This window comes from Anastrepha ludens, chromosome 6 (assembly GCF_028408465.1).
Source record: "Anastrepha ludens isolate Willacy chromosome 6, idAnaLude1.1, whole genome shotgun sequence".
Lineage (NCBI taxonomy): Eukaryota > Metazoa > Arthropoda > Insecta > Diptera > Tephritidae > Anastrepha > Anastrepha ludens.
Genome location: NC_071502.1, coordinates 96,011,202 through 96,033,596, shown reverse-complemented (window position 1 = coordinate 96,033,596; position 22,395 = coordinate 96,011,202). Strand labels below are relative to the sequence as shown.

Sequence of the window (22,395 nt, the reverse complement as noted above, 5' to 3'; positions counted from 1 at the left end):
CAGACATTCATGTTCATCACTAGAAAAAAAACTAAGAAAATCATAGTACTACGATACGGACTAGAATTGGACCAAACATTTTTGTTCATCACTAGAAAAAAAAGCTGAAAAAATCATACTAGTACGGTACGGACTAGAATTGGGCCAAACATTCTTGTTCGTCTGTGGAAAAAACTAGAAAGGTCTTACTAGTACGATACAGAGTAGAATTGGCCCAGACATTCTTGTTCATCACTAGAAAAAAAAGCTGAAAAAATCATACTAGTACGATACGGACTAGAATTGGACCGGACATTCTTGTTCGTCTCTGGAAAAAAAAACTGAAAAAATCATACTAGTACGGTACGGACTAGAATTGAACCAGACATTCTTGTTCGTCTCTGGAAAAAAACTAAACAAATCATACTAGTACGATACGGACTAGAATTGGACCAGTTGCAATATGACCAATTAGAGTTTTATACATACGGACTAGAATCGGCCCAGACATTCTAGTTCATCACTAAAAAAACTAAAAAAATCATACTAGTACGATACGGACTAGAATTGGACCAGTTGCCAGATGACCAATTAGAGTTTTATACATAACAAATATTCTTCTATTACTGCACTTATAAAAGAAAATGCTTAAAATTTTATGAATACAGGAAATAAGAGTTAGACGAGTCCATATGCTGATATGTTTCCTCACCCATTATGAACTTGTCCCTCAACTGGCTTATAAGTAATGCTCTTACAGATGCGCCCTAGTTCGTTAAATTTCCCATTCATAGGCTGGCAATTGACATTTCACCATGCTTAAAATTGTTGCTTGCATTGAGAAAAAAAAAGGCGGACCACTTCAGCTGTCAAGCAAAGCTGTCAGATAATTTTACTGGAAGGGACCACAAAAGGAAATTCATTTAATGTAAGTATTCTGTGGAGCTATCATGTCAATCAGAGCACGTGCTACTACGGCTACCTCGTCAAAGAGTTTTCGTTTTATAGCGACAAGCAAAAAATATAATTTCCTTCCATTTCATCGAGGAAGCTGCTAAATATATTAAAGTTTTGATTCCTCCAAACGCCTCTTACATACGTCTTAATCTACGAGTATTTAAAACCAAAATACATATTTTTATCACAGCACAAGCGCCAACAAATACATAAAAAGCACACAAAGTTACATATTTATATAAGTACTGGAAATAATCCATTTCGGAAAAGATTCGCTTCTTCCGCCTTAAGCCCTTTAACCTCAAGCAAAATACGTATTTTAATATATTTAAAATTTTTTTTGTATTACATGGCAACCCAAACCACTTGCAAATGGTCTACATGGATAGCGTTATGAAGCGGTACAAGAAGCACTTTCGAATCCATAAAATGGGCGGGGCGGTAGATATTTACGCATATGCACAAAATGTTTAGCATTTCAAAGCAAATATAATTTGTTCTTTTTGGTGGGGGGGAGGGCGAGGGTAGTAAAAATTCTTTGCAAAAATAACTTACCGCAAAGGTTTCTTGAGAATTTGTCGGCAAGTTGTTGAGATCAGTGCGGGAAATTGAAAACATTGCCACACACTTGCACACACACATGCATGCACATGCGTGAATGTAAGACTGAAAATCGATAAATATGCATGTGAGTTGTATTAAAATTAAAAAAAAACAAAAAACTTCTGAATAAAAATTGATTTATTTACCACAATAAATAATTTATTGTAGTATTACTTTTTGGAATGTAATCAAATTTTCCTGCTTTTTATTTTTTTGCTGAATTTTATGAATGAATGAATTTAATGAAAAAAAAATTACCTATTTCCAAAATTTTTTAATAAATTTGGGGAATTTTATACTTTTGCCTGAATTTTTTTGGTAAATTTTATACATTCGATTTTTTTAGATTTGTTGGTAAATTTTATGCTTTAAAAAATTCTATAAAAGAATTAGTTATTTCCAAAATTTATTAATAATTTTGGGGATTTTTATATTTTTATTTTTCTGCATTTTCCTTTTTTTGCTAACTTTAATGCATTAAAAAATATTATTAAAAGAATATTTATTTTCAAATTGATTAATAGCTTTGGGCATTTTTATATTTTGTCTGCATTTTTAATTTTTTTTTAAATAAAATTAAAAAAATGTATATCCAAAATTAAAAAATTTAGAGTTAATTTTGGGAATTTTTATATTTTTGATTGAGGAATTTGAGGAAATTAAAAAATATTAGAAAAAACATTATTTATTTTCAAAATTTATTAATAATTCATATTTTTGCCTGCATTTTCTATTCTTTGTTAATTTGAGGGAATTAAAATATAGTATAAAAAAAATATTTATTTCAAAAATTTGCAAATAATTTTGGGGATCTTTATATTTCTGTTTTCATTTTTAGTTTTTGCTAATTTGAGGCAATTAAAAAATATTTAAAAAAAAAATATTTATTTCAAAACCTTAATAATAATTTTTTGATAAAATTGAATGAATAAAAAAAATTATATCCAAAATTAAGAAATTCAGAATTTATTTTCAGAATTTTTATAATTTTGCCTGCATTTTCTAGTTTTTGTTAACTTTGACTTAAAAAGTATTATAAAAAAGATAATTTATTTCCAATATTGATTAATAATTGTGGGAACTTTTTTATTTGTGGCTGCATTTTTGTTTTTTGTTTTGCTAATTTTATGAATTCAAAAATTTCTAAAATATTAAAAAAAAAACATGCTTTTAAAAAAGTAAAAAAATTGAGTAATAATTTTTTTCGAAATCGGAGCAAAATTGTTTATATGGTTTTTTGGCTATAACTCGTGGACTAATTGATATTTTTTCAATCTGTAAAAGCCAAATTATTGCTAGAGACCTGTGCAACAATTACAATTTTTGAAAAAATTGATTTCGAAAATTTTTGTGGTACCTATGAAACAATATACTGAAAATCGGCATTTGACTGCAAACTTCGAAGGCCGATTAAAAAAAAATTCGAACTAACATAAAAAAACGGCGCGATACGGGTCTTCTAATTTCGCCTCTATTTTCACCCGCCACTCTCAGAATGGACCTAATTTTTGCTAACCTGAATTTGTTCCACAGAATTATAATTATTAGAATTTTTTTATTTCTGTCTGTATTTTCGTTTTATGAAAAAGCTCCTCATAAAAATATCTGCCGTTCGGAGTCGGCTTGAAACCGTAGGTCCCTCCATTTGTGAACAACATCAAGACGCACACCACAAATAGGAGAAGGAGCTCGGCCAAAAACAGAAGTGTACGCGCCAATTATTTATTTTATTTTTATTTTTTCGTTTTTTTTTTTTGCTAATTTCATGAATTCACAAATTTTAAAAATATTAAAAAAAAAACATATTTTTACAAAAGCAAAAAATTGCGAATTAATTTTATGAATTTATATATTTCTATTCACATCCTTCTCGGCGTTTAAATTCCAGTACAATCTACTACCTGAAGCTATGGAAGCGTAAGCTCCTCGCCATTAAAAAATGTTGACTTAAAGCAGTTAAATTATAAACTATTCTTGACCTTGGCGCATTTGACGCTAAACCCACTCGCTCAGGATCACCTGTCTACAAGAGTGAGACCATTTGAAGAAACTTTCCCAAAGCTTTAATTAGATGTTTCCTTATTGCTGGAAGCGCTAAATTGATTTGAGTTTTTTTGAAATATCTGAAAATATTTTTTTTGTTTTTGCAACTTTTATATTTTCATTATCCTTTTTATATCATAATATTTCTACTTTATTGCTTTCATGTTGTCTTTGCAAAGCAAAACTACCGACATTTCCAGCTTATCGCCAGTAATCTCCCTTTTATTCACACCTCAATTCAGCCATCCATCACTCATTGAGTCCAAATGATTATCGTTGCTATTTACTTCTCTTATCTTGCATATATCTACATATCCACATATACATATATACATATAAGTGTAGGTACACATTTGCACAAAACGCACCCACAAATTGCGGTGTTTACATTATAAGGGAAGGCAAATTTTGAACTGTTCCTCCATGCAGCTGTTACAGTTTTATCTTATCAGCTTCATCTTATCGATCACCAAATATACGAAATATATTTACAAATATAAAATTCCACATGTGTGAGTTCTAAGTAAGCTAATAAAGTAGAAACACCTTGTATGGCAAATAATTATTTTATTTCACACATTTTGAGATGTCGTATTTTCCAGAGGCAGTAAAATTTTGATTGCTAAAGTGGGAAGATTTTAAATTTGTGCAATAAAACAAGTTTTCTCACTTTGAATGACTCCGTCAATTTTAGTAGTTTGTTTTTTCAAAATTGTTAGCTGCACACGTAACCAGTATGGCCTGGGTTCGAGACTCACTGCAGGCATGAGCCACAAAATAATTTTTTCTAATAGCAGTCGCCCAGCGGCAGCCATTGACAAGCCGCCGTGTGCATTTTTGCAATGGAAAAGTTTCTCACAATGGAAAATTTCATTCGAGTAGCAATTTCGACATTTCTCGGCCTCAATAACTTCGCAGCCTGTCATGAACTGTTTGTTCTCTGGTAAACGTATTTCTCGATCGCCAGGAAGAGCTCGAGGCCTTTTAGTGAAGTTACGGCGGTCTCCCTAGTCGATCGGCTGCATAGTTTCCGCTAATGCTTTTCTAACGCCTGGAACGCATAGAAGTGGGATACAAATAATATAGAAAATCACATTTTTCGCGAACTTTATAAAAAAGAGTTTTTTGTTGTTTAAACCTTAGGTGTAATCAAAAAATTTCGCCTCTAGTTAGGCTATGCTTTTTAGTTTCCCCTTGCTTTTGCTTTTTTCTTTTGCCATACCCATAATTTGTCGTCCTCTGATGCTAATTTTTTCAGACTTCATTTTATTTATAACTTTTTTGTTCATTTCTTTTAACACTTGCTCAATTATTTGATTAGCCAAAACATGACAACTGCAAGCAAACCTGTATTTAAGGCAAAGAAATTTGCACAAGAAAAAAAGTTAGTGATTAGCATTTCGACAAAACCTGTTTTATGAAGGGCAGATAATAAAAATACAAAAATGAAATTACGAGAATTTGGTGAAAGAAACAAATTAGCAAAAAATTAGCAAAATTACGCAATTTTGCAACTCTCCTGTTAGGTAAAAGTGAATAAATAAAACTCAATTTAGATTTGCCTTAAAATAAAAGAAATGAATAAACTGATGAGAGTTGAAGAGATGTCGAAAAAACTTGATTTTAGTTTATTAATGCAATATTTGATTAAAACTAGGTTGTGGAAATTTGATAGTAATTTAACACTTTCAATTTTTTAGTTGAATGACATAAAATTATTTGAAAAGATACTTAAAGTCACGATTCAAGAAAGAGCATAATTTTTCTTTTTCTGAAAATAAAATGAATGAGTTTAATACTGCTTCAATGAGATAAAAAAAATTTATAAATTTTGCTGCACCATATTTAGATGAAGAATTCAATTTGCTAAAAATTAAGAATAAATTTTGAAAATTCAAAAAAACGAAACGAAATTTATGAGACATTACTTAAAAACTAAGCGACTTAAGAAAAAAAGTGGTATTACAAAAACAAACAACAACAAAAAATTAACGAAAAGGATGTATTGGAAATTTGGATTTTTGTAATTGGAAAAACTGGGATTTTGTGATACGAAAAATTAAAATTTTAAAGAAAATCTTTTATCTTAAGCCCCGCCTTCATCTTCTACTATTTTTTTCTAATTATTGTGAAGCACCAAAGATGTTAAGAAAACTACAAGAGAATCGCAACAAAACTTCTGTATTTAATACCGAAAAGTTGGTATAAAAATCAAAGAACTGACAAATACTAACGTGAATTAAAAAAAAAAGTCGCATAAAAATTAAAAAATTTTAAAATATTTTCGAGATTCAGTACAAAAAAAATTATAAAAATTAAACAAAAAAAAACCAAAAAAGACGCATAAAAATTAAAAAATTTTAAAATATTTTCGAGATTCAGTACAAAAAAAATCATAAAAATTCAACAAAAAAAAAAAAAAACATCGTAGAAAAGTCAAAAAATTGAAAAAATTTCAACGATAAAAAATGATAAAAAAAACCTCGAATAAAAATCAAACGATTCAAAAATATCAAAGAGATTTGGATAGAAAAAATAATAAAAAATAAGAAAAAGAAAAATCCTATAGAACTCAAAGAATTCATAATTTTTAGCGCAAAAAACTTATAATAACTAAACAAACAAAAATCGTTTAAAAATCAAAAACTTTAAAAATATCAACGAGATTCAAGATAAAAAAAATTATATAAAAATAAAAAAAACAAAAAATCGTATAAAAATCAAAAAATTAAAAATATTTACAAGAATCAGTACAAAAATATATATTATAAAAATTTAAGAAAATCCAAAAACTGAAAAGTATTAACGAGATTCAGTACAAAATAAATTAGAAAAATTAGAAAAAAAAATCGAATAAAAATCAAACAATTCTAAAATATTAAAGATATTTGGCGTACAAACATTTTTTATAAATTAAAAAAAAGAAAAAAAAATTCGTATAAAACTTAAAAAATTCAAAATTATTAACGAACGAAAATTATTATAACTAAATAAAAAAAATGTTTAAAAATCAAAAACTTGAGGAATATCATCGAGATTCAATACAAAAAAAAAAAAAACATTATATAAAAATAAAAAAATAAAAATATTCGTATAAAGATCAAAAAATTAAAAAAATATTAAGATGCAAGATAATTTTATAAAAATTAAAAAAAAACAAACAAAAATCGTATAAAACTCATAAAAATTAAAAAAATTAACGAGATTCAGTACAAAATAAATTAGAAAACTTAAAAAAAACTCGAATAAAAATCTAACAATTCAAAAATATTAAAGAGATTTGGTGCATAAAAAAAATAATAAAAATTAAAAAACGAAAAACCCAATTCGTATAAAACTCACAGAATTCAAAATTATTAACGAAAAAAACGTTATAATAACTAAATAAACAAAAATCGTTTAAAAGTTCTAAAAATAAACAAAAAAAAAAAATTCGTATAAAAATCAAAAAATTTAAAAATAGTGAAGATATTCAGTACAAAAAAAATTATATAAAAATTAAAAAAAAAACCAAAAAATTCGTATAAAAATAAAAATAATGAAAAAATATTAATGGGATTCAGTAGAAAACACTTCTATAAAAATTAAAAAAAAAAATCGTATAAAAGTCAAAAAGCTGAAAAATATTAGCGAGATTCAATACAAAAAAAAAATTTATAAATTAAAAAAAACTCGAATAAAAATCAAACAATTAACAAAAGTTTAAGAGATTTGGTGTACAAAAAAAATTACAAAAATTATAATAACTAAATAAAAAAATCGTTTAAAAATCAAAATCTTCAAAAATATCAACGAGATTCAGTACAAAAAAAAAAAAACAAATTATATAAAAATAAAAAAAAACCAAAAATTTCTTATAAAAATCCAAAAATTGAAAAAATATTTACGGGACTCTGTACAAAATAATTTTATAAAATTTAAACAGAAAAACAAAAATCGTATAAAAGCCGAAAACTTCAAAATATCAACGAGATTCAGTACAAAAAAACAAAAAAACTTATAAAAATTAAAAAAGAAATCGTATAAAAGTCAAAATATTAAAGATAGTGACGAGATGCAATACAAAAAAAATCTATTATAAAAATTTAAGAAAAACCAAATACTGATAAATATTAATAGGATTGAGTACAAAAAAAATTATTAAAATTAAAAACAAATCAAAAGATTGAAAAAATATTAACGAGTTTCAGTGAAAACAAATTTATAAACTAAATAGTGCACAAAAGTCTATCGAAACATTTTTGTGTTGTTTATTTTTTTATCGTATTTTTTTAATCCGACCCATTTTTTTATTTTACTTAACTTTTTAATTTTACAATATTTTTTTCTTATTAAGTAGATATTTATTATTTAAAATACATAAATTTTCACTCTCCTCACTTTCAGAACACAAAAGACCAAAAGTGGCCACTGAGAACCACAAATTCCCTATATTTATTGTTGCACGGATGAACAGCTGCGCGCTCATAAATTATTGCTGTATTTTGTATTGTATTTGTATTTTCCAAACATATTGAGCTTGTGGCGAAAATTCTTTGACAGATCGACTATTCTAATTTTTTTTGATTTAAATGCCTTTATTGTTGTTTTTTTTGTTTTTGTTTTTGAGTGAATAAAGCAAAAATTAGTTTTTTGAAGTTAAGTTAAAAAACCAAAACCAACAAACTTCCTCAGGTTTTGAGACAAATAGTAAATTTCAGAAGCTACAATGAAGTTTGAAGCTCCGAGGATGGAAAACCGGCCCCTTAGATCCCGGTATATTTAAAGAAATGTTGCCAACAAGCGAAGATCCTGGTATATTTAAAGAAATGTTGCCACCAAGCGAAAATACGGGATGCGCGAACGACATGACAACCAAAATTATGGGTGATATAAGAAGAGCCTGGGGGAGCGAGAGTATTCATTCTTGCAGGATAGAATGAATTAAGGCCAGAAGAAGTTTTCAGTGAGCAAGAGGTAGACCTAACTTCCTAGAAGCCAGCGAAACATCAAAAGCTGCGCGACATCAACTCAAGACAGCAATGAAGGAAAGCAAGCGTAAAAACTTCTATGAGCTTCGCGATGAAGCTGAAAACAATACTTGGGGGACAGCATACAAGCTGGTGACCAAGTAGGTGAAGTCCGCTAAGGAATTCATACCAACATGCCCGAAGTTCTTGCATGAAGTGGTAAACACACTTTTACCCAAGCAAAGGAAGTTGGTTTCTTTAAACTCGCAACCAACCGCACATCACTTTCCAAGAATCTTAGCAAACGAGGTTCTTCAAGCTGTGAATATATATTACTCGAAAATAATAAGTCCCTTGGCGCAAACTTTGTCCCTAGCCAGGTACTTAAACTGGCCTTTGCCCTGGCAACATCGAACTTTGTACGCTTATTTCAAATACATGCCGCGCGGAGAGAACATTCCCATCGATATGGAAGCAACAAAGGCTGGTTTTATCGCCCAAACCCGGCAAGCATCCCATGGAACCGTCTAGCTTCAGACCGATTAGCCTACTCGACTCGGCAGGTAAAGTACTGTAGAGAATAATCAACAACCACCGCGAGAACGAGATCGATTGCGCCAGGGAAATATCTGACAACCAGTTTGGTTTTTAGGAAAGGAATGTCCATCGTTGACGCTGTGAATACCGCCAACAAAATTGCATAACAGGCGATAAGTGGTACCCGATGGCTCGAAGGTGCCAAAAAGTACTGCTTAGTAGTAACTTCGGATGTAAAAAATGCATTCAACACCGCAAACTGGGCCAAAATCTTGCATGCACTGGACAAGATCAGAGTATGCCCTTACTGCGCGCAATGATACGAAGTTACTTCGAAGAACGCGTACTGGATTACGACACAGCAGTAGGCAGAAAGAGTTACACGGTTTCATGGGCGGGGTCCCTCAAAGTTCTGTGCTTGGTGAACCACTGCTCTGGAACATCATGCACGATGGTGTTCTGCGCATCAATATACCCAATGGTGACAACATTATCGGGTTTGCCGTAGCTACTCCACAGCAAAGCTGTTGAAAGGGACTCACTGCCCAGTTAATCCCCAGCGAAATGTGAACGAAATCGTAGGTGAAGGTTTCTACAATTGTAACAGAAAGTAATCTGGCACTGCTAATATTTGCATAAGTACGCGTGCGTGATATGCACTTGCCCATAGACAACAACAACAACAACACCAACATGAGGATCCATACAATTTTAACACAAAAATATTGCCTCAGCTCGAATTGCGTCACTCTGACTTGGAAATTTATTGTCTCATTAGTATTGTTGGTGTTGTTGTTATTAATGGCTTTTTTTCTTGCTTTTTTAATAATCCTAAAGACAACACTGTTAGCGTGTGTGTGTGTGTGTGTGTGGGTGTATGAAACTTATTATTTGTTCAAAGAAATGTTAAAATGTATTAACGAGTCAATTCAACTGAACTAAGCGAAAAGCGAAAAAAAAACAAAAACCTAGCAAACTGTAAAAGTTTATGATGAAGAAGAAACCCTGAAGTGAAGACGGCAACAATACTTAAAAGCTGAGAAAAGGAAGAAGCAGCAGCAATAATACTAAGCTGAAACCCACACACGCACGAACATTTCCAAGCTGATGGCTGGTGGAATGACGACGATGACATGACGACATATTGGCGACTGAGCTTCGAGATTTTTGTGATCTTTCTGAGCGACAGTGCACGACGTACGCCTTAATTAGTGCGGTTTCGGGTTGCTGATGATAGTCAGTGCGAAAGTCGAAGACTTATGGAGCCCGAATTGCATTTAAATACAAATAATGGCATATTAAGGGGTTTAATAGGATGTAAGTTTGGGGAAGGACTGCAATAAAGTCTGTGGTCAAGTGTAGATGGGGATAGCTTAAGAAAAATCGCATGAATGAAGGGAAACTGCGATCTAAAAGGTCTTCTGCATACTAATAAAATGCCATAGATTGCTTAAGAAATATTCAGTCTACCTTAAAGGAACTTGGCTGAAAAATTTGTATCTCTTTGGGTGTGCAAATCAACAGCAGTCAAAATTGTTCACTACCTGTCTGACCCATATTGGATAATTATGCAAAATACAATGGGTAAAAGTATTGAATGGCCAACTTTTGTGTGTATTTCTGACACGAAGAAACATTCTTCTCAAAATTTTCACCTGTCCTGCGGAGGCGGTGTAACATTGTATGTAGGTCCCTCCACTTGTGGAACAACTTGAAGGCGCACTCCACGAATTGGCAGCGGCCAAACATCCAATAGTATAAGCTCGAATCCCTCCTTGTCTTCGGGAACAAGCTGACCAACTGGCCTAGCAGTATGCAGCCTCTACCGGCGATATATCCGAATAGCTTCATTTCTCAGAAACCGTCTGTTTACATGCCCAGTACTTAGTCCACCAAGACTTAAACCAATCAGTAATTTTAGATCGAGATGGTGAGCAGCTCTAAAAACATAATGGTTCCAGGAGAGACTAACGCTAATCCTCGTCTTGCTAGAACTTCGACGGGCTCATTGCTTTCGAGTTATAGATATACTTAACACTGCAAAACGTTTTTGTTTGTTTGAGTAGTTCTTAGAAGCTGAAAGGCATTCAAATACACCTCTCTCCAAATCACTGCCGCAAAGGTCTTTCATAACGAAAAGATAATCATAAATGCGCTCCATCAAACCTTTTTCGAGATTTGTGTAGGCGTTGCGCTTGATTGTTAGCACCTCGGATTGAAAATCCCATTGGAAGATGGGCTGGATTTGATTGAACCGAGAGATTTCCTATTAAGTCTTAAACGGTCAAATGAGATACAGCTAATATGGAAATTGAGAGTGGCGAGAGAGAGAGAGAGAGAGAGAGAAATGGTATTTTACACGATGTACTACTCTTAAAATGTCCCTAACTCAACAAGGAGATGGTACGAATAATGGGATAGCGCCTATCCTAGTGCCGTTACTTTGCGCTCAGCGAATTTGACAGTGAGTTACGTGGTTTTCGCACCAGTATAGCCAGATTACCATTTTCGTAACTTGATTTAGCATTTTTTTCTATTATTTAGTCTCGGAGTTTTAGTTCTTTCTTCATGACATTTTTCTAGCCTGTTCTAATTAAAAGTAATGTTTATAATTTTGTAAGATATATATTTTTTAAAAATTAGTACAATAATTCACTCAATTTTATCTAGCATTACTTTTTTTAACATCTGGTCACATTGCCCGCGGTTGCAGTTATTGTTGGTGTTCTTCCACTTTCAGCAGGCAAATCTCTCTCTCGCTACTGCAGTGTTGCCTAGCTTTGGGTATAAAAACGCACTAAAATTCCCATTTAAAGAAAATAAAATGCCAAATTTTTATTGAATTACTCAAAGAAATTTGTATGCGTGACAAAATGTCTTTAAAATGTGCATTTTTTTTTAAATTTATGTTATGGATATATTCAATTTAATTTATGAGTTTTTTTGTTAAGCGAGACTCTTTTGTTAAGGGAACGACTTATTTGCTATATTTCAGGTTATATAACAAAATATGGTACTGCTTTGGTAAAAATGTCGTTATGGTTTTTTCAGTATTTTCTGGTATTTTGTTGCTTAGTTTTATTATGAATTCACCGCTTGATGCCCTATGCCCCACTAAGGTTTGAGGACCGGATGAAACGATTGCCCCTCTATAGTTTTCATTCGCATTCAGTAAACTCAAGCGATTTTTAAAATGTGTCAAAAGCTTGTCAATGTTAAGAAGAGTTGAGAGAGGGGCATTTAATATTCTTGCATTAACTTAAAGGAAGCAACCAATTTAATTTGCGCTTTGAAAATATCAAACTTTATAAGAGTCAACAAATTTGCATTAGCACTAAAATCTTCTCAGAGTGACCTTTTTCAATATTCTTTTGCTTAATAATACAATTTTTTTTTTAACTTACAGTTTCGGTAGCTTTAAATTAAAAACAAAACGAAACAAACACGAAACTTCAAAATGTTTGCATTTTCGGTATAAAAAAGCACTAAATTTATTGTGAAAAGCAAATGGTTGGCAACACTGCACAACTTGGCAAATATGGCATCACGCACTCTCTGATGGGCGCAATCTTCTTTCTATCATACTTGGATGACACGTTCCCAAAACATCTGACCCAAAGCGAGTCAAAATGTAGGATTGAGCCACGTTACCTATCCAATCAGCAAGCATGCGTAACCCTTTACTTCTCACCTTAAGCCCCACTGCCACCCTGTGCGGCTTTTTCAAGTAATGTTTAGTTGTGCCACACGACTTCAGGTTATTTCAATTGTTACTGCGCCTTTTGTGCCTAAGGTCACGGATACACGCAACTATTCCTCTGTAGCCTGGGCCCAGCTCTTGACCTGGAATACCACAGTGTCCAGCTCCCCGCAAACGATAAAACTTTTCTCTTCTTGCGACGCAAATTAGCCCTTCTTACGTTGATGGTTAATTCTTGGGGCGCCGAACAGTGAAAAAAAAAAACCCCAGACATCCATAAGTGGCATAGTGGTGGTTTATTTATGGTTGTTTTGGGAAATCTGTATTCGAAAGTATATTTTCAAATATTTTAAAATTAAGTTCATTCAGTCTTATTGAATTCGTTTACGTAATTCAGCGTTTAGCGGAGGTATTGCCAAATAAAGTGCTTTAGCTCCTTCAGTGATTATCGCAGCGCACAGTTAATAAAGAAAATTTTGATGTTGCATATTTCGAGGAACTACCGACGAACTCTTAGAATAAGAACTATAAGAGATTTATGATATATTGTGTAAAGGGTGGTTGAATTTCAAGCGGCGATGTTGAATGTGAACTACACCAAATCGTCAACGACACCGTTAGACTTTTTTCTTTGGGGTTATTTGAAAGAAAAGATGTACGTCGATAAGCCAGCCACAATTCGAGAGCTGAAGGATGAGATAATTCGGTCCATTAACGGCATAGAACCTCAATTATGCCTCAGCGTCATCAAAAATTTTGACCATCGGATGGAGGTGTGCCGCCGAGGCCGCGGCGGCCATTTGGGCGATATTTTATTCTGTACGTAATTGAACCATACCAATATAATCATAGTAAAGGGAAATGACAATAATTTCCTAAAAAAATTGTATTTTATTCAAAATCAACACCGGCCCTTGAAACTTAACCACCCTTTATTTCTTTTTAGCAAAAGTCGATCATGGAGGTCGTGAAAAAATCTTGAAATTAAAAAAAAAAATTTTTTTTGGAAAATTTGTTTGAATGTAATTGAAGTAAAAAAAAAACGTTCTTAAAAATTAAAAAAAAAAAAAAATTTGTCCACAAAATATTATTGTATGAAAAATTTTTTGTATAAAATTTCTTATATTAATTTTTATTAAAATTACATTAAAAGCACGTACACACACACATTTATATTCTTTTTAATTACCAGTGAATTAAAATTTAAAGTAAAACTAAAACAAATTAAAAATGTTTCAAGTTCAAAAGCCTCCAACTGAACTTGAAAAGCTGAAGGACATATGTGTGCATGTATGTGCATATATACGCATAGCATAAGACACAGGTGTAGGCGCGTATTGTCACGAGCCGCTATAATAGCTAAAAAATATATTTTAGCACTGAAAGTAGCCAGTTAATAGTTTTAAATGCGACATTAAACTGAATCATGCCAAATATAATTTTTATTTTTTTTTTGCTCTCGTACCAAAGTTGGCTTTTACAAACAACTTGAAGAGTTGGTGGACAAGTCCAGTAACTAAAATTAACTAACTTAGCAGAATAATTAATGAAGAAGAGCAAAATCGATATAGAATTGGAATGAAAAAGGAGAGCAGACATGCGAAATGCGTCGAAGGTTTGCTTGTAACATATGTTTTGTTTTTTGTTTTTTTTTTTGGTTTTTTTTTAGTTTTTTTCTGTTTTTTTTTTTAGTTTTCTTTTTTGTTTTTTTTTTTTTTTTTTCTTGTAGAAAAGGTGCCTTTTTGCTTTATTGGAATACCTATTTGGAGTGACAAGTGAAAAAACTTCAATATGTACAATAAGTAAAGATCGTGATTTGGAGATAAATACAAAAAGCCAAACAACAAAAAAATTAAAATAAAAATAAAAATTACAACTTAAATCATTAATCAAGATTTGAGCGCTAGCAGCTGAGCAGACAAACAATTGTAGGCTGCAGAGCCACTTATTCATAGGTATGTACATACATATATATGTAGGCATGTAAATAGAGAACGATGCCGTCATTGGCGCTGCAGAGCATACGAAACAAAGTGAGTAAGTTGAGTGCTCTAAAATAAAACCGCTAGCTAACTGTAAGAATGAAATCATGCAGTCAAAGGCATGTGCGTGAAAACGAGAGAGAGAGAGAAGGAGAGTTGAGTGTGCGATAGGCCCTGTTATGAGCCGCTAAAATGATATTTGATAGTGAGACATCGATAGTGAGAGTGAGCGTGCCTTTGAGAATAAGCACTTAAGTAAATAAACGTTTTTGGTTCTTTTTTTGTTTTTTTTTTTTTGTTTCATTTCAAGCTGTAGTAAAGTTTTTCGTTTTTATTTTTTCAGCTTACTGCATTTGGTGGTAAATGACATAACGTCAAATGAAATCACAACTAAAAACTGGTACCAATCGCAATGGGCAAAACAAAGCCATGCCATAAAAATGTCACATAAAATGATGCTTAGAAGTGGTGACCATAGATGATGAGAAGCAATCGTTGTAGCGGAAGACTGTTGTTGGCAAAAAGCTGTGCATGACAAACATGCAGCTAAAGTTGTCGAGTACACGAAACCAAAAATGGAACTGTCAAAGATGGTAACAGACAAGAATGGAAGATGTTGTCAGTCAGCATGCGACTTTGTGAAGTCACAGAGAGGAAGATGATTATAAATGAAATGAAAAAAGGATAATAATACGAAAATAAGAATAAAGTTATGTAAGACTCAAAGCTAGTAATTGAAATGAAATCCAAACGGCTCGAGGCAAAAGTACAGGGTGGGCCAAATAAGACCTGCTAATGTTAAGCACAAATAACTTTTTTATTTTTTCACATATTTATTTTTCTCTTTTTGTAGGTTATAATTGAATTGTTGGAAATTTATTATGGAACCCTACCGCAAGACCACCAACAACGACTACAATACGCGCTATTCGTTTTACACAATTAGCCACACAAATTGATTTTTTAAATAATGTTTTGATGACGGATGAAGCGCATGTATGTACATTTAAATGATTATGCCAACAAACAAAACTGTAGATTGTGGGGCTCTGAAAATCCAAGGGCAACACACCAACATCAGTTGCACCCATCTAAATGTACTGTTTGGTGCGGTGTTATGGCCACTAAAGTTAACGGTCCATATTTCTTCGAAAATGAGAATGAAACGTAGGAATCGATTTCAGGAGCTTCTTACAGAACATTGATTGAAAGCTTTTTGCTAGGCAAACTATGGACCTGGATGTACGGATTAGTAGGTCTTATTTGGCCTACCCTGTATGAAAAAATATTTAAAAATGAATCCAACGATTAAAATACCAGGGTGGGACACTAAATATCTGTTCGGTCCAAGTGTCGGCCATTGGACACACTACAAATACAAATACCAGGGCTTGCTATTATCATATAAATGAGTAAGCATATTAATATTCCAGCGAAAATCTTTTCGATTTGCACCAACCAACAAAATTCACGTGAAATGTGTAGAAAGAGCAATTCTGCCAAAGAGCGCAGCCATGGGCGCTCTTTTGTCAATCTATTTGATACGCTGAAAATCGTGGACATTAACTCAAAACTACAAAACTAAACATCAAATATTTGTGAACAGTCAAATACAACAACGGTGAATGGCGCATAACATAGAACCACGAACTGGACCAACTAATGACAGGAGAGAACCTTCTTTCCATCGATCTTTTATACTTTCATAGTCGTGGGCATTAAGTGAAAAGAAAAAAACCAAACTCCGAATATTTGAAAAAAAACAAAATATTCGGAACAGTCAAATACAACAACGGTGAAAGGAACCATGAACTGGACTAACTAATAAAAGGCAAGAATGCTATGCGCTTCAACAAAGCCCAAGCATCAGATGGTTTGGTCATATCACGAAAATGGAACCTGCGGGAACTCAACAAAGAATAATTGACGACGACAGCAAAAGGTAGATCAAGTTCAAGGTGAAGATGGAATGACGAACTGGATGAGGACATGAGGAAACTCAAAGAGCACAACTGGAAGGAATCAATCAAAGATCGGGTCATCATCATATTTTGGCTCTACAGCTCTTTGTGAGCTATGGCCTGCTGCACGTGGGACCTCCGTACGTCTCGAACGCTTGCGACTTTTTTCCAGTTCGTTATCCTAAGTTTCTTGATGTCGTCCTCTAGTTCGTCGGCCCATCTTATTCTCGGCCTTCCTCTTGCTCTAGTGTTGAACGCTCTGGCTTCTACGATTTTCTTCTGCGCCCTCGTACCGTCCATTCTCATCTTAACTGCTGCGCTTTGATGAAACCTATAACATTTTCGCCCTCTATCAGTTGATTTAGCTCGTCGTTCCATCTTATCCGCCAGTCGCCGTGATCTTTGATTGCTCCGAAAATTCTTCTGAGTACTTTTCGTTCGAAGGCTTGCAGTTTTGTTTTATCTGCTTCAATTAGCGTCCACGATTCAGCTGCATAGCATAATACTGGTCTAATGATGATTTTATACAGAGTCAATTTGCATTGCCTGTTTAGTAGTTTTGATTCGCAGAGTTTCGCTAACGACGCATACGATCTGTTCGCTGCTAGAATCCTCTCATCGATGGTGAGGCTCATTGAATTGTCTCTACTCAGTTTGAAGCCTAAATAGGAAAAGGATTCAATGATTTCAAAAACAAATTCGCTAATTTTCGGTTTGCCTGATGTTGGTTTATTTTGTCTGGACATCATCATATATTTCGTCTTATCTTCGTTGATTTTAAGACCAATTTTACTAGCATCGGGTACAACGCTGATGGGTACAACGTAAAGCGTGAAAATGAGCAATAATTTTCTCGCCGAGCCTTCCTCTAGTAACTGCCTTCCATTTCTGCCGGCTGACATTTGCGAGGCAAACTGCTTGCTTGCTGTCGAGACTTGCATGGAATGGCCTCCTACTACAAAGGATTTTAAAAAATATAAATAATTGGCGCATATATCGCTTGTTAGGTATTTGTCCGGGCTGCTTCACCGATTTGCGGTGTGCGCTTTGATATTGCCTAGCATTTTATGCCATCCTCGGAAGGTTGATAGTTTCCATGAAAAACTTTTTGTGACAGAGACGCAGGGAAAATTGTGCTATCATGCTGATGTTGCAAGCCCGGAATGAGATCAGGACCAATGGCAAACATACAAACAACGATAGCTGCAGATTTTTGCAATGAACTGGAAGAGAGGGAAACGCTAGAACACCTTCTATGTTCTTGCCTTGTCTTAGTTCGAACCAGATTCAAATGCTTAGGAGCTTTACAATATGATAAGTTAGAATGCCTCTGGGGGGATAGAGCTTCAGAGTTTATTTAGATTCGCAAAAGACGCAGACGTATTACAAGATGTCTACTACAAAGAAACGTAAAGGGTTAGCTCCATCTGGCAACACCAAGGACCAACAGGTCTATGTGATGGCTTTCACCCAGCCAGGTCAACCTAACCTAACCTAATGGAAAAACATGAAAAAATCTTTTACTCTTCTTTGAGATATTTGGAAGCATTTAGGTTAGGTTAGGTTGAAGCGGTTACCCTGTAGCACACACAGGCCCATAGCCTACTCTGATGCCGCATCGGGAACTTGTCCCTACCTCTCATACAGCCGGTGTGTACTTTTCAAAAATTTTAGAAGTTCCGAGATTTCCGCAGAACTGACATCTTTCAATTCATTAAAAAAAAATGTGTACCTAGAATAGTAAGCCTACGTCTGGATAGAGCAGGACAATGGGGCAGGAGGTGCTAGATCGTTTTTTCCTCTTCCTCATCTAGATTGCTTCTGCAGCAGCCATGTGTTTGCACTCCCGTCCTCTGGGCGTGCTTGCCTATTCGGCAGTGCTCCGTTATAACTGAGATCAGTGTGCCGATGCTGTGCTTATTTAGGCTTAACGAAGATTCTGTGCGTTTAGCATTGAGAGTCGGCCACAATTGTCGGGCGATTGGGCAGGTGGTCTCATTGCGCCATCTTTCATTCGCTGATCTTACGATTTCCTGAGAGACAAGAAGCTTACGTATTTGTTCTCCTATTTGTCATTTCTGCTTGAACTTTTAAAACAGCTTAAGTGCAAAGTGGTTCAATTCTCATGAAATGCGTACCTTTAGATTTATCAAATAAGTCCCCGGAATATTTATGTGCGCTAACAACTGAACACAGAATGAACCGATTTTCACAGGGTTTTTGCTTTTTGAAGCTGGGCTCTCCCGAAAGTTTCTTTTCAACACAAATTGCATAAACTAACAAAAGGGATGCGCATCTATAAGCCAAAAGTCACAAAATTAATTTTCCAACTACAACAAATCGAATATGGTTCAACTGTTTGGAGTACTGTTTTTTGCAAAATAACTTTGAAATCCGATTATTAATAAAATTTGGAAAAAGACAATTTTTGAAAAAAAAATTTTGAAAATGAACAATTTTTGAAAAAAAAAAATTAAAAAAAAAAACAATTTTTGGAAAACAAATGTTTGAAAAAAAAAATTTTTTGGAAAAAAAATTGTTGAAAAAAAAAATAAAAAAAAATGTTTGAAAAAAAAAATTTAAAAAAAAAATTTTAAACAAGAAATTTATATATATTTGTGTGTATTTTCACTCAAGTAAGGTCAAATCACATGATCTTGTTAGTAAATTGCTTTTAAAATAATATCCTTAGATCACCACTAAGGACCAATAGGTCTATGTGATGGCTTTCAGCCAGCCAGGTCAACCTAATACGCTTAGATCGTTTCTTATAAAATTTGATCATTTCCAAGTGCAGCTCATTGATGTAACTTTTCGCAGTGCTGTGGCTTCGGTTATAATTCAATTATAAGCAACAGATTTAACAGACGCCACCAAAATAATAAAGCCACTTCTGCCTGTTCGCTTTCTGCCTGCCAACATTGATCCGTACCTCATAAATCCGCACCTATAAGAAGCCTCTGTAGCTTTAATAAAATTTTCGGCACCTTGCTTTGGCGCCTTTTTTAAACTGAAATTATCGCAATAAAACCAGTAACAATAAAGACAAAAACATGTCATGTTTTAATTATCATTAAAGTCAAATAAAAATCAATCGTCTGTGCATACAAAGCATGGGCGACAAACACCCCCACGTCGAGACATTGAACAGATAGGGGTATTCACGCTTTTGAAGCATTTCAATTGACTTTAAATAACCGGCATATGATTTTGACGTGTCTCATGCATACCTACCATATATATGGGTGCATATGTGTATGTTTGTTTGTACACATACCAGTCTGTATAGGTGTATTTTTGAATATATCGCACAATGCGATTGCCATGCGCCAGGGGCTTTTACTTAATCAGCGTGCTTGGCTTTTCTGTTTTATTTTTTTTTTTTTTCTTTTTTCTTTTTCCTCTTCTTTTTTTTTTTTTGTTTTAGTTGTCTACAGTAGGTTTTTAATAATTTTTCTTTATTTTTTTTTATAGTGCATTTCTGTACTCTTGCGCCTTACGTTCCACAGTTTCTATTTGCTTTAATAATTTTTCCTTTGTTTTTTTGTTTTTACTTTCATGAACCTTTTCCGATTATTTTTCGCACTCATATTTTTTATCTAATCAATGGCGGACGCCTTATTACCTGCATGCGCGCATTGCCATCTCCTCTTTGCCCCTCATCGTTTATCAACTACTAATATACTCTTTAAACGCTTAACTCCCACTCTCTTCGGCTGCGCTGGCTCCTCTCCACTCACTTAAAGTAAAAAAAAAAAAAATCCGATTACTGTGAGTGATTTGTTGGTTACACCTTTCACAGCTGAATGCTTTTTAATCTCTCAATTCCCTATCAACCGACAATTGCGCCTATACAACACTCATCTCCACCTCTACACACCTGAGTTACTTAACTCCCTTATTAGCTGCTCCAATTATGCCAAGTTTCTTTGCCATAAAATTAACAAAAAGCATAAAGTACTGAATTATTTTTTGTGTTTTTCCTCATTTCATTGTCGTTTAGGTAACAAAAAGAAATATGCCATTTGGTACAGCCAAATAACAGTTTATCAGTTTTATTATGTTTTTACCAGTAGACATAATTTTTTGAGGGTTTTGGGCATTCCAGATGGTATCAGCGTTTATATGGGTATGCAGGTATTTAAAATTGCAAAGTAATTATTGATTCCTAAAAGCAGTAATTCCTCGTAAACACCATGAGATGGTGTGAATGTTCAACGACACACAAGCTTTGGTATGTATAGAACTCGTTCAAGGTCTTGGGTATGGCGGCGGGTAATTGAATTTAGATAAGAAAACGTAGTCACTTTCTTCAGATTTGTATCAAAATTTGTGCGAGCAAAGTAAATTTTTTATACGAAAGGTCAAAATAGTGAACAATTTTATCAGTAGCTGATTCCAAGCGCATTCCCGCAGTCGAAACTTCTAAAGTGGTCTCAAGTATAAAAAAAAAAAAACTAAAAAACAAAAACCATCAAAGTATTTATGTTTATAGTATTTGCGATGTACTAAATGATGAATAATAGCTCTAATTCTTTCGGAAATTCACGTGATTCGAGACCACTGGATTTCTTTCATTGCGTTTTTTCGCCGATAACCAAACAAACAATTGCTGTATTGAAAAAAACCACTTAATGCGCCATTGATGCGATTTCCCCAAAATAACGATAAAGAAATTTTCTCAGCACTCTTCTGGCAGAGCCACGGATTCTATGGATTCGCAATACTCTTTCCAGTAATTGCGGCTCGCATTTCTAATGGCTTTCTTATATTCTTGAAAAATTACCCGGTAAGCTTGAAAGTTCCTAATTTGATACTCGTAGCTGTCATCAGGGTCTTGCTTCACCAGGGAGGAGAGTATTTTTTGAAAAAGTATATTGGCCACTTTAAAGGCAAACTGAGAGGACGTTTCTAAGTGTTCAACTTGCATGTCCCGTCGCTTGGAAGTGAAATTGAACGACTCAATATAATTATCTTAAAAATCATCTAGAAGGCACATTTAAGGCGCTTCGACTATAAATCTAGACCTCTGGCAGAGTGCTGAAGAAAATGAATTAAAGCCGGTATTGTGTCAAAACGTTATTGAAAAATTCATCAAATGCATCAACATCGCGAGGTGGCCATTATCGAATATTGTTTTCTATACATAACTTCCCTAGCTACCCTTTTTATTATCATAGAGATGTCAGTAATTTCTGCATAAATATTCTATGTTATCAAGTTTCAGAAAAAAGAGTCATTAACTGTACACCCAGAATTTCGGACGTAAAGTTGCGGAAGTCTTTTCAAGATAACTGATCAAGGAATTGCCTGCAGATTCGGCTAAAACTCTTCAACTGTACTATAAATTCTCTGAAGAAGTTCTAATGGAAGCCAGGAAGCAATTAAAGTCCTAGTTTCACTGATGGTCCGCTAAATTAGTTCACAAATACCTGACTTCAATTTTAATTAGTCTGCGAGTGCCTAACTTCAGTTCGATCGAAATGACTTCAACTTGATCGATTTGAATATTCTACTATCAACCTTTCACGAGTACGAAGTTGCAGGGTCATTGTTAAGAATTTAAAGATAGTGTTGAAGAATTTTTTTTTGTATTTTCTGGATAGATTGTCCACACTTAGACAGATCATCCTTCAGCTGGTTGCTCAATGCAAAAAGTGTGAAGAGTATGTAGCTGCGGCTTT

General features: G+C 33.5%; 1 protein-coding gene across 3 annotated transcripts in view; it reads right to left on the bottom strand.

Moving 5' to 3' along the window:
* Positions 1-22,395, bottom strand: part of LOC128868434 (protein muscleblind-like) — a 106,643-nt gene that overhangs the window by 32,670 nt on the left and 51,578 nt on the right. The window contains exon 3 of one of the 3 annotated variants that reach the window (XM_054110521.1): positions 1,492-1,602. The exons of the other annotated variants lie outside the window; for them this stretch is intronic. The gene's annotated coding sequence lies outside the window, so the exon portion shown is untranslated. The remainder of the gene's footprint in view (positions 1-1,491; positions 1,603-22,395) is intronic. 3 annotated transcript variants of the gene reach the window in all.